Source organism: Oncorhynchus masou, chromosome 9 (genome assembly GCF_036934945.1).
Source record: "Oncorhynchus masou masou isolate Uvic2021 chromosome 9, UVic_Omas_1.1, whole genome shotgun sequence".
Lineage (NCBI taxonomy): Eukaryota > Metazoa > Chordata > Actinopteri > Salmoniformes > Salmonidae > Oncorhynchus > Oncorhynchus masou.
The window spans coordinates 55,875,800-55,888,091 of record NC_088220.1 but is presented as its reverse complement, the minus strand read 5'-3'; the positions used below and the strand labels follow the sequence as shown (position 1 = coordinate 55,888,091).

At 42.3% G+C, this 12,292-nt stretch overlaps 1 long non-coding RNA gene across 1 annotated transcript; it reads left to right on the top strand.

Annotated features, from left to right (window-relative positions):
* The first annotated feature begins 639 nt into the window (after positions 1-639).
* Positions 640-4,532, top strand: LOC135546270 (uncharacterized). The gene is made up of 3 exons (XR_010456557.1): positions 640-3,295; positions 4,096-4,222; positions 4,307-4,532. It is a non-coding gene; the product is annotated as an uncharacterized LOC135546270 (long non-coding RNA).
* The last annotated feature ends 7,760 nt before the right edge of the window (positions 4,533-12,292 follow it).

Sequence of the window (12,292 nt, the reverse complement as noted above, 5' to 3'; positions counted from 1 at the left end):
TTAGCCAAAAATCCATTTCGCTCCATGTTCTCCAATTGCTGGCAACTAGGCTTTTTCTCATCCCCATATTTGGTAGTGAGTGGAAAAGCAAACCGGATGCTTCACATTTATAACATCTGGTGAAATACCTGGCTCATTGTCCAATCTGTGACTACAAACTGGCGAGCTCTATTGTTTCCAACCCTATTTCAAAATGGTGCCCTCCTCTAGAATGAAATGTGATGAAGCCCGTTTCATAGCTAGTATACTTTGATTTGCCGCTGTTGTGTCAACACATTATTTCAAATGTCTAATGACAAGTAATTTTAGACATTTGTCACTACCCGACCTTTAACTAAGGCATATATCATGTTAGGGGCGTGGTTTAGCTACGGGGGCTGTACGAATATTAAATAATAAGGCGGTGAGTAAAATCTCGCTAACTCGTGTTTGGCTCTGCCCCCCCCCCCCCCCTCGCTTGTTCTGCCCACTATGACTAATTTGTTCCCATTGGAAACGACCGGCAGTGGTCTGTCTTGGGTTAGTTATAAAAATCTTTGTTGTAGTCCTAAAACCCGGAAATTAGTTATCTCTGGTTCGTTCAGCCACATTTTCTAAACCCAGAAGGCCACACATTGCGAGACTTCCGGGAACGTTTGCGAAGCAGACTCGGCAGACCAGACCTGGGTTTAGGGTTTGAGAACTGAATGAGATAAGTGGACAATTCTTCCTTAGTTGTTGATTTTCTTGAAATCTAAAGAAACAACCTATATGTGAGTCAATTGTAGCTGAACATGTTATTACTCCAACCTCCGAAAAGTGACAAGCTGACACGTTTTTATTTTCGGCAAAACATTTTTGTTTATATATAGGAGTGCCTTTGAGTTTGCACATGCGCAGTTTGGAGCGAGACGACCGTTAGAACAGATTACGTCTTTTTTTGCGCATACATTTAGCAAGCCAACGTCACCAGGACATTGCCTACAAGCGTGATCAGGAATTTCTATTGAAGAAGCATTTCTACATATCTTCATACTAAACCATCTTTGGTTCAGCCTTCATGTGGGAAAAATTAATGGTGAAAGAATAGGGTTTTGGAATTAACGCGAAAATAAGGTCTGAGGTTAACACATGTTTAGGAGATCTTTTTGTTCTATGAGATAACAGCAGTCAGTTAACATGAACTTTATGAATTATGAAGTCTTTATGTGATTATGTGTTTTTTATTATTACATACATTCTTCAAAATTCACAAAAAGTTAAAGATTATCTCATGGAACAAAATGTATAAGATCTAAACCTGTTTACCACATACCTTTTTTTCAGCATTTATCCAAAAACCGTACAAAAACGGCATTAATTTTCCTCATAGGCTTTCTCCAACGAACCATGCCGTAGTTAGTTCCTACGAAAAGACACCATTACTATTTGTCTATAAGGTATGTGGTAAACACAGGTTTGGGAGATAATCTTCATCAGTCACTTTTTGTGTATTTTGAAGAGTTGAAGAATTTATGTAATTTAAAAAACACGTAAAGCACATAAAGGCTTCATAATTCATAAAGCTCTTGTTAACTGACTGCTATTATCTCATAGAACAAAATGTATAAAATCTCCTAAACTAGTGTTACCCTCAGACCTTATTTTTGGGCGTTTATACCAAAACCCCATTCTTTTGCCATGAATCTTTCCCATAGGGATGGCTGAATATATAGCTAATTTCCAGGTTTTAGGGCTTCAAGCTGGCAAACTCTATTGCAGCCGACATTAAAGGCGAGTCGAGACTGACTGATCTACAAATCACCTGGCTTGCATCCTAAATAACTACTCAATATTATTTGTAGATCAGTCAGTCAGTCACAATTTACCCATGCTACATCATGGTCTTGATGCTCTTGAACACGGCCACTGTCTGTGGAGTATGCAGATGGCACTCTAGACCTTTTGAATATTTTATTTTATCGGGATATGTCATCAAAATAATAAATATATTATACTGTAACAGCATGTGGATAGCAGCTTCTGACATGCTGTAAAATTTCATCAGCCACTGTAAATAATGTATCTACAGTGTAAGTACCATAATCAGGATTTGAATAGAGTACCACAGTATGTCATAATACTCATAAAACCTAACGGTCAAACTTAGAAATGGTTCCAATTGATTTTCAACCATTAATTTTCCCCATGGGGGATTTTAGAACAACTTCAAATAAGGGCTGTGTTTCGTGTAGGCTTACCCTGATGTGACGCTTTGATAACTGTGTAAATCTCTCTCAGACAAGGTGACTTTTATCAGAGAGGAAGAGGAAGAGAGAGGCCCAACTCAGCGGAAAATCTGTCTAAGCCATTGGTTGTTTTTTCATTGTTTTTGCCCACCAAGTAAGGAGTTTTTGTATGGAAGTCAATAACAGAGTGTCAAATTAGTTCAACAACAAAAATAATGGTTATTTGCTACGTGAGATTTATTTGATCTAATAAAAGTTTTGTAATGCTTAAGTTGTTACGAGTGTACTGATATAAGTAGGACACGTGACATCCCGGCATCTTTGAGATAAAAACACTTTCTATTGGAGTTATCTCAAGATGGCTATGCATATTCATGTCATGAGGCTGGTGGCATAATATTTCTCACCATTGAATACTGGCGGCTGACGTCAACAATCCTCATCGAATATTTAAAAAATATTACAATAATAAGATGTATACACCAATCCAAAGAAAGGATAGGCGGGACCTAGACAGCCCGCCATGATGCTTTGTGGACAACGACTCCCATTGTTAGGATGGAGACACCTGTATCTTGTCAGTATATCCATAATCTTTGATTTTATCAATATATAAACCTGTAGTTAACTAACTAGCTAACTTAGATGGTGAAGTTAGGTGTTCTGGATAATGTTTGTTTGTGAATGTGTGTAAGGGATGGGTAGCCTACTTCAAGTACTTATTGACTTGTAGCTGCCTTAGCTAGCAGTATTATTTTGGTCTGGCTTTTTGTGAGGTTTCAGAGATGGACTGATTGATAATCATTCTCTCTTGAGTCAACAGTGTGCTTACTTTACTACAGGAATACATTGATCTGTTTGCTGTTACCCTCTGGACAGCAGATCATTAGTATAGCTAGTAGGCATGGTTATGTAACCTTATTTAGTCCTACCTGCTATGGTGGGTTTTAAATAAATTGGTATTCACACGTCTGTGTGTTTTTTGGTAAAATTACTGTCATGTTATTGATGCCAAATTGCAAACCTTATTTGAACCTTTTCTATTCCAGAGCCAATGTGTGTGCCTTATCTTATCACCTCTCAACCAGGTAATTTGTTTCAACCTGGAACACTGTGCTCCTGCTTTGGTCTGTTTTGGTCATTGCAGGAAGTCCTGAAGAGCAGAATTTAATTTTTAATTTTACCTTTATTTAACCAGGCAAGTCAGTTAAGAACACATTCTTATTTTCAATGACGGCCTGGGAACAGTGGGTTAACTGCCTGTTCAGGGGCAGAACGACAGATTTGTACCTTGTCAGCTCGGGCGTTTGAACTTGCAACCTTGTGGTTACTAGTCCAACGCTCTAACCACTAGGCTACCCTGCCGCCCCAAAGGAAGTGTGTGAACGGTTTTGTCCCAGCCCAGCTCTAACACCAGACTTAAATAATCATCATAACGAATCACCGCGCTAGGCCTTGATTTGTAATCAGGTATAAACTGGGCTGGAACAAAAGTGTATACTGTACACGCTCCTGCTATTCATATCTGGACCCGCCCACCCATTGAAGTCATTATTCTGTACTATGGGTACAGCTGAACTTGTTGACTGATACCATGGAGGCGGATGTTAAGAAGAAGGGAGTAGCTGTGGACCAGAAGACTGCAGCAAAGGCAGCACTGGTCCACACCTGCCCTGTCTTGTCAGATGAGTAGTATTGGTTGGTATTGTATGTGCTTTTAGGTTACTCTCTATGTGTAGGCTATTGTACTGGCTTGTTTTGTACAGTCTTTCATTTTTTTAGTAGTTTGTTGCATCTTATTGCTTAGTTTATAATTTGTGTTAACTTTGAATAAAATATAAGCCAAAGATTGTTAACTTCCTCCATTTTGTACTTCACCTTTATACAGTAGATGCAGACCCGAAGACATTCAAGCAGCACTTTGAGAGCAAGCATTCCAAGTCTCCAATGGTCCCAGTACTGGTTGATGTGTAGGTCTAAGTGACCACACACACTGAAATGGACCTACAGCTGAGGTAAGATTCTTCCATCATTCACACATAGACATAGTGTAAACCACCAGGTTGTTAACAAAACGCTGTCCTCAATGCCCCCCACAGTTCCCCAACCAATAGCTGTCCCTCAACCATTCAAGACCCCTCCCATAGTCCCCCCACCCCCAAATAAAAATAAAAAATACAATTAATTCCATTCCCCACCCCCAAGAACCTCTCAATATACCAACAACCAAGAGAATGAACTAAAGAGACAAAGGAAAAAGACAGAAGAAAACAGCAAATAACAATGCAAAAAATATATAATTAAAACAAAAAACAAAAAAATATGTTTGTGTGCATGTCTGACATTATTACATGTATGTGTGTGTTCTTGTATGCGTTTATTTTAATCAGTGTGTGTATATACAGTGGGGCAAAAAAGTATTTAGTCAGCCACCAATTGTGCAAGTTCTCCTACTTAAAAAGATGAGAGAGGACTGTAATTTTCATCATAGGTACACTTCAACTATGACAGACAAAATGAGGGGGGAAAAACAGAAAATCACATTGTAGGATTTTTAATGATTTTATTTGCAAATTGTTGTGGAAAATAAGTATTTGGTCAGCTACAAACAAGCAAGATTTCTGGCTCTCACAGACCTGTAACTTCTTCTTTAAGAGGCTCCTCTGTCCTCCACTCGTTACCTGTATTAAAGGCACCTGTTTGAACTTGTTATCAGTATAAAAGACACCTGTCCACAACCTCAAACAGTCACACTCCAAACTCCACTATGGCCAAGACCAAAGAGCTGTCAAAGGACACCAGAAACAAAATTGTAAACCTGCACCATGTTGGGAAGACTGAATCTGCAATAGGTAAGCAGCTTGGTTTGAAGAAATCAACTGTGGGAGCAATTATTAGGAAATGGAAGACATACAAGACCACTGATAATCTCCCTCGATCTGGGGCTCCATGCAAGATCTCACCCCGTGGGGTCAAAATAATCACAAGAACGGTGAGCAAAAATTCCAGAACCACACGGGGGGACCTAGTGAATGACCTGCAGAGAGCTGGGACCAAAGTAACAAAGCCTACCACGTCTGAAGTTTGCTAGAGAGCATTTGGATGATCCAGAAGAAGATTGGGAGAATGTCATATGGTCAGATGAAACCAAAATATAACTTTTTGGTATAAACTCAACTCGTCGTGTTTGGAGGACAAAGAATGCTGAGTTGCATCCAAAGAACACCATACCTACTGTGAAGCATGGGGGTGGAAACATCATGCTTTGGGGCTGTTTTTCTGCAAAGGGACCAGGACGACTGATCCGTGTAAAGGAAAGAATGAATGGGGCCATGTATCGGACCTCCTTCCATCAGCAAGGGCATTGAAGATGAAACGTGGCTGCGTCTTTCAGCATGACAATGATCCCAAACACACCGCCCGGGCAACGAAGGAGTGGCTTCGTAAAAAGCATTTCAAGGTCCTGGAGTGGCCTTGCCAGTCTCCAGATCTCAAACCCATAGAAAATCTTTGGAGTGAGTTGAAAGTCCGTGTTGCCCAGCAACAGCCCCAAAACATCACTGCTCTAGAGGAGATCTGCATGGAGGAATGGGCCAAAATACCAGCAACAGTGTGTGAAAACCTTGTGAAGACTTACAGAAAACATTTGACCTCTGTCATTGCCAACAAAGAGTACATAACAAAGTATTGAGATAAACTTTTGTTAACACAAATTATAAACTAAGCAGATAAACTTTTGTTATTGAACAAATACGTAGCTAGCCAGCTAGCCCCCGAATAGCAGCACTGTAGTAACTATTACAGTATTTGTTTTGTTTGATCGTAGCCAGAAGATCTAAGACAATTGTGTAGCCTAGAGATTTTCTATTAGCTGGCCAGCTATTGTCGTTCTCTTAACGTAGCTCCAGCTATGAAACACTGTAGTAACTATTAAGTACAACGGTTTGTTTTGTTTGATCGTAGCTAGCTAGCTACATAGCCGTCTTTGTATCTAAGTCAATTGTTTAGCCTAGAGCGATTTTCTAGGTTAGCTACATCGCAGCCACTACCAGCTAGCCTACTCCAGCAGTACTGTATCATTTCAATCATTTTAGTCTATAAGATTCTTGCTACGTAAGCTTAACTTTCTGAACATTCGAGACGTGTAGTCCACTTGTCATTCCAATCTCCTTTGCATTAGCGTAGCCTTTGGTGTCTATCTATCCCTGTTCTCTCCTCTCTGCACAGACCATACAAACGCTCCACACCGCGTGGCCGCGGCCACCCTAATCTGGTGGTTCCAGCGCGCACGACCCACGTGGAGTTCCTGGTCTCCGGTAGCCTCTGGAACTGCCGATCTGCGGCCAACAAGGCAGAGTTCATCTCAGCCTATGCCTCCCTCCAGTCCCTCGACTTCCTGGCACTGACGGAAACATGGATCACCACAGATAACACTGCTACTCCTACTGCTCTCTCTTCGTCCGCCCACGTGTTCTCGCACACCCCGAGAGCTTCTGGTCAGCGGGGTGGTGGCACCGGGATCCTCATCTCTCCCAAGTGGTCAACCCATCTATCTATCGCCTCCTTTGAATTCCATGCTGTCACAGTTACCAAGGTTCCCTGAGAGTTCATCAATGAGCTTGATGCCTTGATAAGCTCCTTTCCTGGGCCACAGTCCTGGGCGATCCCCACGTCTACCTTTGACTCATTCCTCTCTGCCTCCTTCTTTCCACTATTGTGAGATTCTTCCATCCTATCATCTCTTCCCTCTGCTCATACCTTCTCCAACCTTTCTCCTGAGTGGAAAAATTCCAAGCATCAACCCTAGGAAGCTCTTTGGTGCTGTCTTCCAACCATTTTGAAAAGAAGGTCGATCCGATTTTCTGCAAAGGGACCAGGCTATCATCTCTTCCCTCTGCTACTACCTTCTCCAACCTTTCTCCTGAGTCTGAACCCTCCTCTCTTCCCTTTCTGCATCCTTTGACTCCCCCCTATCCTCCAGGCCGCTCGGTCCTCCCCTCCCGCTCCGTGGCTCGATGACTCATTGCGAGCTCACAGAACAGAGCTCCGGGCAGCCGAGCGGAAATGGAGGAAAACTGCGGACCTGGCATCCTTTCACTCCCTCCTCTCTACATTTTCCTCCTCTGTCTCTGCTGCTAAAGCCACTTTCTACCACTCTAAATTCCAAGCATCTGCCTCTAACCCTAGGAAGCTCTTTGCCACCTTCTCCTCCCTCCTGAATCCTCCTCCCCCCCCCCTCCTCCCTCTCTGCAGATGACTTCGTCAACCATTTTGAAAAGAAGGTCGACGACATCCGATCCTCGTTTGCTAAGTCAAACGAACCGCTGGTTCTGCTCACACTGCCCTACCCTGTGCTCTGACCTCTTTCTCCCCTCTCTCTCCATGAAATCTCGCTTCTTGTGACGGCCGGCCGCCCAACAACCTCCCGCTTGACCCTATCCCCTCTTCTCTTCTCCAGACCATTTCCGGGGACCTTCTCCCTGTATTCAACTCATCCCTGACCGCTGGCTTTTGTCTTCAGTTGCACCCCTTCTGAAAAAACCTACACTCGATCCCTCCTTCAACAACTACAGACCAGTATCCCTTCTTTCTTTTCTCTCCAAAACTCTTGAAGAGCTCTCCCACTATCTCTCTCAGAATGACCTTCTTGAAAATCAGTCAGGTTTCAAGACTAGTCATTCAACTGAGACTGCTCTTCTCTGTATCACGGAGGCGCTCCGCACTGCTAAAGCTAACTCTCTCTCCTCTGCTCTCATCCTTCTAGACCTATCGGCTGCCTTCTTTCAGATACTGTGAACCATCAGATCCTCCTCTCCACCCTCTCCGAGTTGGGCATCTCCGGCGCGGCCCACGCTTGGATTGCGTCCTACCTGACAGGTCGCTCCTACCAGGTGGCGTGGAGAGAATCTGTCTCTGCCACGCGCTCTCACCACTGGTGTCCCCCAGGGCTCTGTTCTAGTCTCCAAGTCATTGGCTCTGTCATAACCTCATGGTCTCTCCTAGAAAATTAATCTTCTTTTCCCCCTTCTGATGACCAGGTGGCGAATCGCATCTCTGCATGTCTGGCAGACATATCAGTGTGGATGACGGATCACCACCTCAAGCTGAACCTCGGCAAGACGGAGCTGCTCTTCCTCCCGGGGAAGGACTGCCCGTTCCATGATCTCGCCATCACGGTTGACAACTCCATTGTGTCCTCCTCCCAGAGCGCTAAGAACCTTGGCGTGATCCTGGACAACACCCTGTCGTTCTCAACCAACATCATGGCGGTGGCCCGTTCCTGTAATGCTCTAAACATCCGCAGAGTGTGCCTCACAGGAGCGAGGTCCTAATCCAGGCACTTGTCATCTCCCGTCTGATTACTGGATTAAACCCCTACAACTCATCCAGAACGGCCAACCTTCCCAATTCTCTCACGTCACCCCGCAAGTTGAAGCTCATCCGCTACAAGACCATGGTGCTTGCCTAAACTGTGAGGGGAACGGCACCGCAATACCTCCAGGCTCTGATCAGGCCCTACACCCAAGCAAGGGCACTGCGTTCATCCACCTCTGGCCTGCTCGCCTCCCTACCATTGAGGACAGTTCCCGCTCAGCCCAGTCAAAACTGTTCGCTGCTCTGGCCCCCCAATGGTGGAACAAACTCCCTCACGACGCCAGGACAGCGGAGTCAATCACCACCTTCCGGAGACACCTGAAACCCCACCTCTTCAAGGAATACCTAGGATAAGATAAGTAATCCTTCTCACCACCCCCCCCTTAATGATTTAGATGCACTATTGTAAAGTGGCTGTTCCACTGGATGTCAGATAATTCACTTTGTAAGTTATTCTGCTAAATGACTTAAATGTAAATGTAAATGTACTTATTGTCCACCATAATTTGCAAATAAATTCATTTAAAATCCTACAATGTGATTTTTCAGGATTTTCTTTTCTAATTTTGTCTGTCATAGTTGAAGTGTACTTGTGATGAAAATTACAGGCCTCTCTCATCTTTTTAAGTGGGAGAACTTGCACAATTGGTGGCTGACTAAATCTTTTTTTGCCCCACTGTACATGTGTACAAACACCTGCATGGCATCAGCCTCAGGCAAACCGGCATTAGTTGCTTCCTTAACTTGTTGTTCTTCTGAATTGATAGTATCTAGACTCAGTAACACATTTAAAAGTTTTGTGGTGTACGGTTTTTGCTACTTTTTTCACCCTTGTAAAGCTGTCCTGTCTATGGTAAATTGACAGCAGCAACATTCAATCGACAAGATGGGTGTTGATATAGCTGTGTTTAGGCATGGCTTCCTTGTTTTGTTTCTCATTCTGCTGGAGTTTACCTAGTATTTTATAATAAACCGACCTTACACATCCAGTTGTTTTTCCATTTGTAACTCACCCACCAAAATTCACAATATGCTGTTTTACATGTTGTGTTATTTGTGCTGGTCTAATTCCTAAAATGGAAAATCAGAAGAATCTGTGGCTCTCTGATTGTAATAACAGTTCATATGATGCTCTGCGACGTACCAGGTTTGTAGCATTGATTAATAAATCATTTAATCTTACTTCAAGTCGGATATTTATACAGTATGTTATGTATGAAAGGCATACTGTATGTATGCATTGTTTTCCATTTTGATTTCTTTAAAACAATGTCATTGTTCGAGTTCAGGTGTTTGACGTGATTGATGGGAGACTAGGAGCATTCTTGTCAAATAAATATGAATTCCTGATTATGTTTAAATTCTGTAAAAAGTCGGCAAGACTTAACAGAACATGTCCACAAGTTAGTTCTGAATTGCTTTAATACAGACGTGCATTCTGACACCATTAATTTAAATATATATCTCCTCATTCATTTAGTTGGCAGAAATGATAAAGGATTAAATATAGATCTCCACTGGCTGAAGGAGAAAATTATCTGGTAAAATAAGGGTATGTTGCTAGCATCATTTAGGTAGCTAGCTAGCTAGCTTCTTTGCAAATAAAATAGTCTAGTATTCATGGCACATTGTAAATATCTGACTGCTACTAGGATAGTATTCTGTACAAGACCAAATGCATAAATAAGACAACAAATATTAGTTATATAAAATATCTAACAGTAAATGAAAATGTTTGGAACCATTTCCATGTTTGACCGCTAGGTTTTATGGGTATTATGATGCATCCACTGTGGGGCTCTGTTGCTTGAGTGGGCTGGGTACCCCCATAACTATCAAATATATTGACATCGTTGGGCCCCTCCAGAAAAAGAAAGACATGTTTTTTTATACATAATTTCCCTTTACATTTAGTATCCCTGTCTGAAGACATATTGTATGCATTAGAATTTTGAAAACTCACCTTATTCCCCTATAATCCACATTTGGTTATATTTTGAGTGAACTATTCCTTTACATTCAATTACAAGCAATTAAATATGTCCTATCATGAAAATGTGTAGTATGACAGGGAAATTGTATTATTTACAAATAATGAAAACACTACAATCGCGTTTTTAAACAATTTATACTGAAATTAAATTATTCCTATGCAGGTATTCCCAAACCATTTATTTCTTCTTCACCTTTTCAAACAGTCCATTTAGATTTTCCAATGGGTGAGGTTTTTTTCTCGCCTGAGTAGACTCGTTTCACTGCCAAAAATAAAATTAAACTATCTCGTGTTCAGCAAAATAACAACACAAGGTCAGATACAGGTAGCCTCGTCAAATAATTAACATCCAATCACATTAACCATTACTCTCTCGCGGGAATTCCACTAACAGTCTGTATGTAGCCAAACGTAGCTGCTGCTCATTTCGTTTGCTCGAAAATTGATGGTTAAAATGGTTTAAAAAGTAAGGCCCTCGTCCATAGAGACACATACCAGCTCTACTGGTAGTACTGCTACTACCAGCAGTACTACACCTGCATCTGTCGACGACATAAGTTGTTCTGCTTCCACGAGCACATCCAATACTAGCATCAGTAATTCTACATTTGTTGTTAGCCCAGCTAGCATGGACACTGACAGATGTGAATCTGATGCAGCTGAAGAGCTACTGCCCCCTTACCCGGGAAAGCACTGAACAACAGACAGGGACGTTGGACCCTCGAAGAGGTTCAAATATGATGAGAACTACATTGATTTAGGGTTCACTTATATTGGGAGTAGTGCCTTTCCTCAGCCACAGTGTGTTGCACATGTGCAAAGGCACTATCTCACAACTGAATGAAACCTTCACTCTTGCAAAAACAACAAAGTAACAGATACCATTAATAAGAAGGGTCTAGAAGCATCTTATAAGCTACCAAGTGGCTATGACAGGCAAGTCCCAATACTCTTGTGGAGGACTTAATTCTTCCTGCTGCTGCGGATATGGCTGTGACAATGCTAGGGGAAAAGGCCAAAAAAAAACGATACAGACAATGCCTCTATCAAACAACACGTTTCACGACACATCAGTGACATGGCAGGAGATGTTTTGAAACAATTGCTGCTTTGCATACAAGCCAGTGAATTCTCTGCATTACAGCTGGATGAGTCAACAGGGCCTGGTACAGCTCCTGGTATATGTCCTTTACGTTTATGGGGGGTCAATTAAGGAAGACATCCTCTTCCGCAAACCAATGGAAACTAGCACAACAGGAGAGGATATTTGTAATGTACTGGACAGCTTTTTAACATCAAATGGGCTTCGGTGGTCAAGATGTGTTGGTATCTGTACTGATGGCGCAAAAGCCAAGACAGGGAGACATAGTGGAGTGGTAATGCATGTGCAAGCAGTTGCTCCCGATGCTACTTGGTTACACTGCAGCATGCACCGAGAGGCTCTTGCTGCCAAGGGAATGCCTGACAGCTTGAAAGATGTTTTGGAAACTACAGTGAAAATGATTAACTTTATTAAAGCAAGGCCCCTGAGCATAAAGTTTTCTTTACTGACCATAATTTTCACTTGTCTGACCGCTTGCATGATGACGAGTTTCTCACACGACTGGCCTTTCTGGGTGATGTTTTCTCTCTTGCCTGAAAGATCTGAATCTAGGATTATAGGGACTCTCTGCAACTACACTGCTCAAAAAATAAAGGGAACACTTAAACAACACAA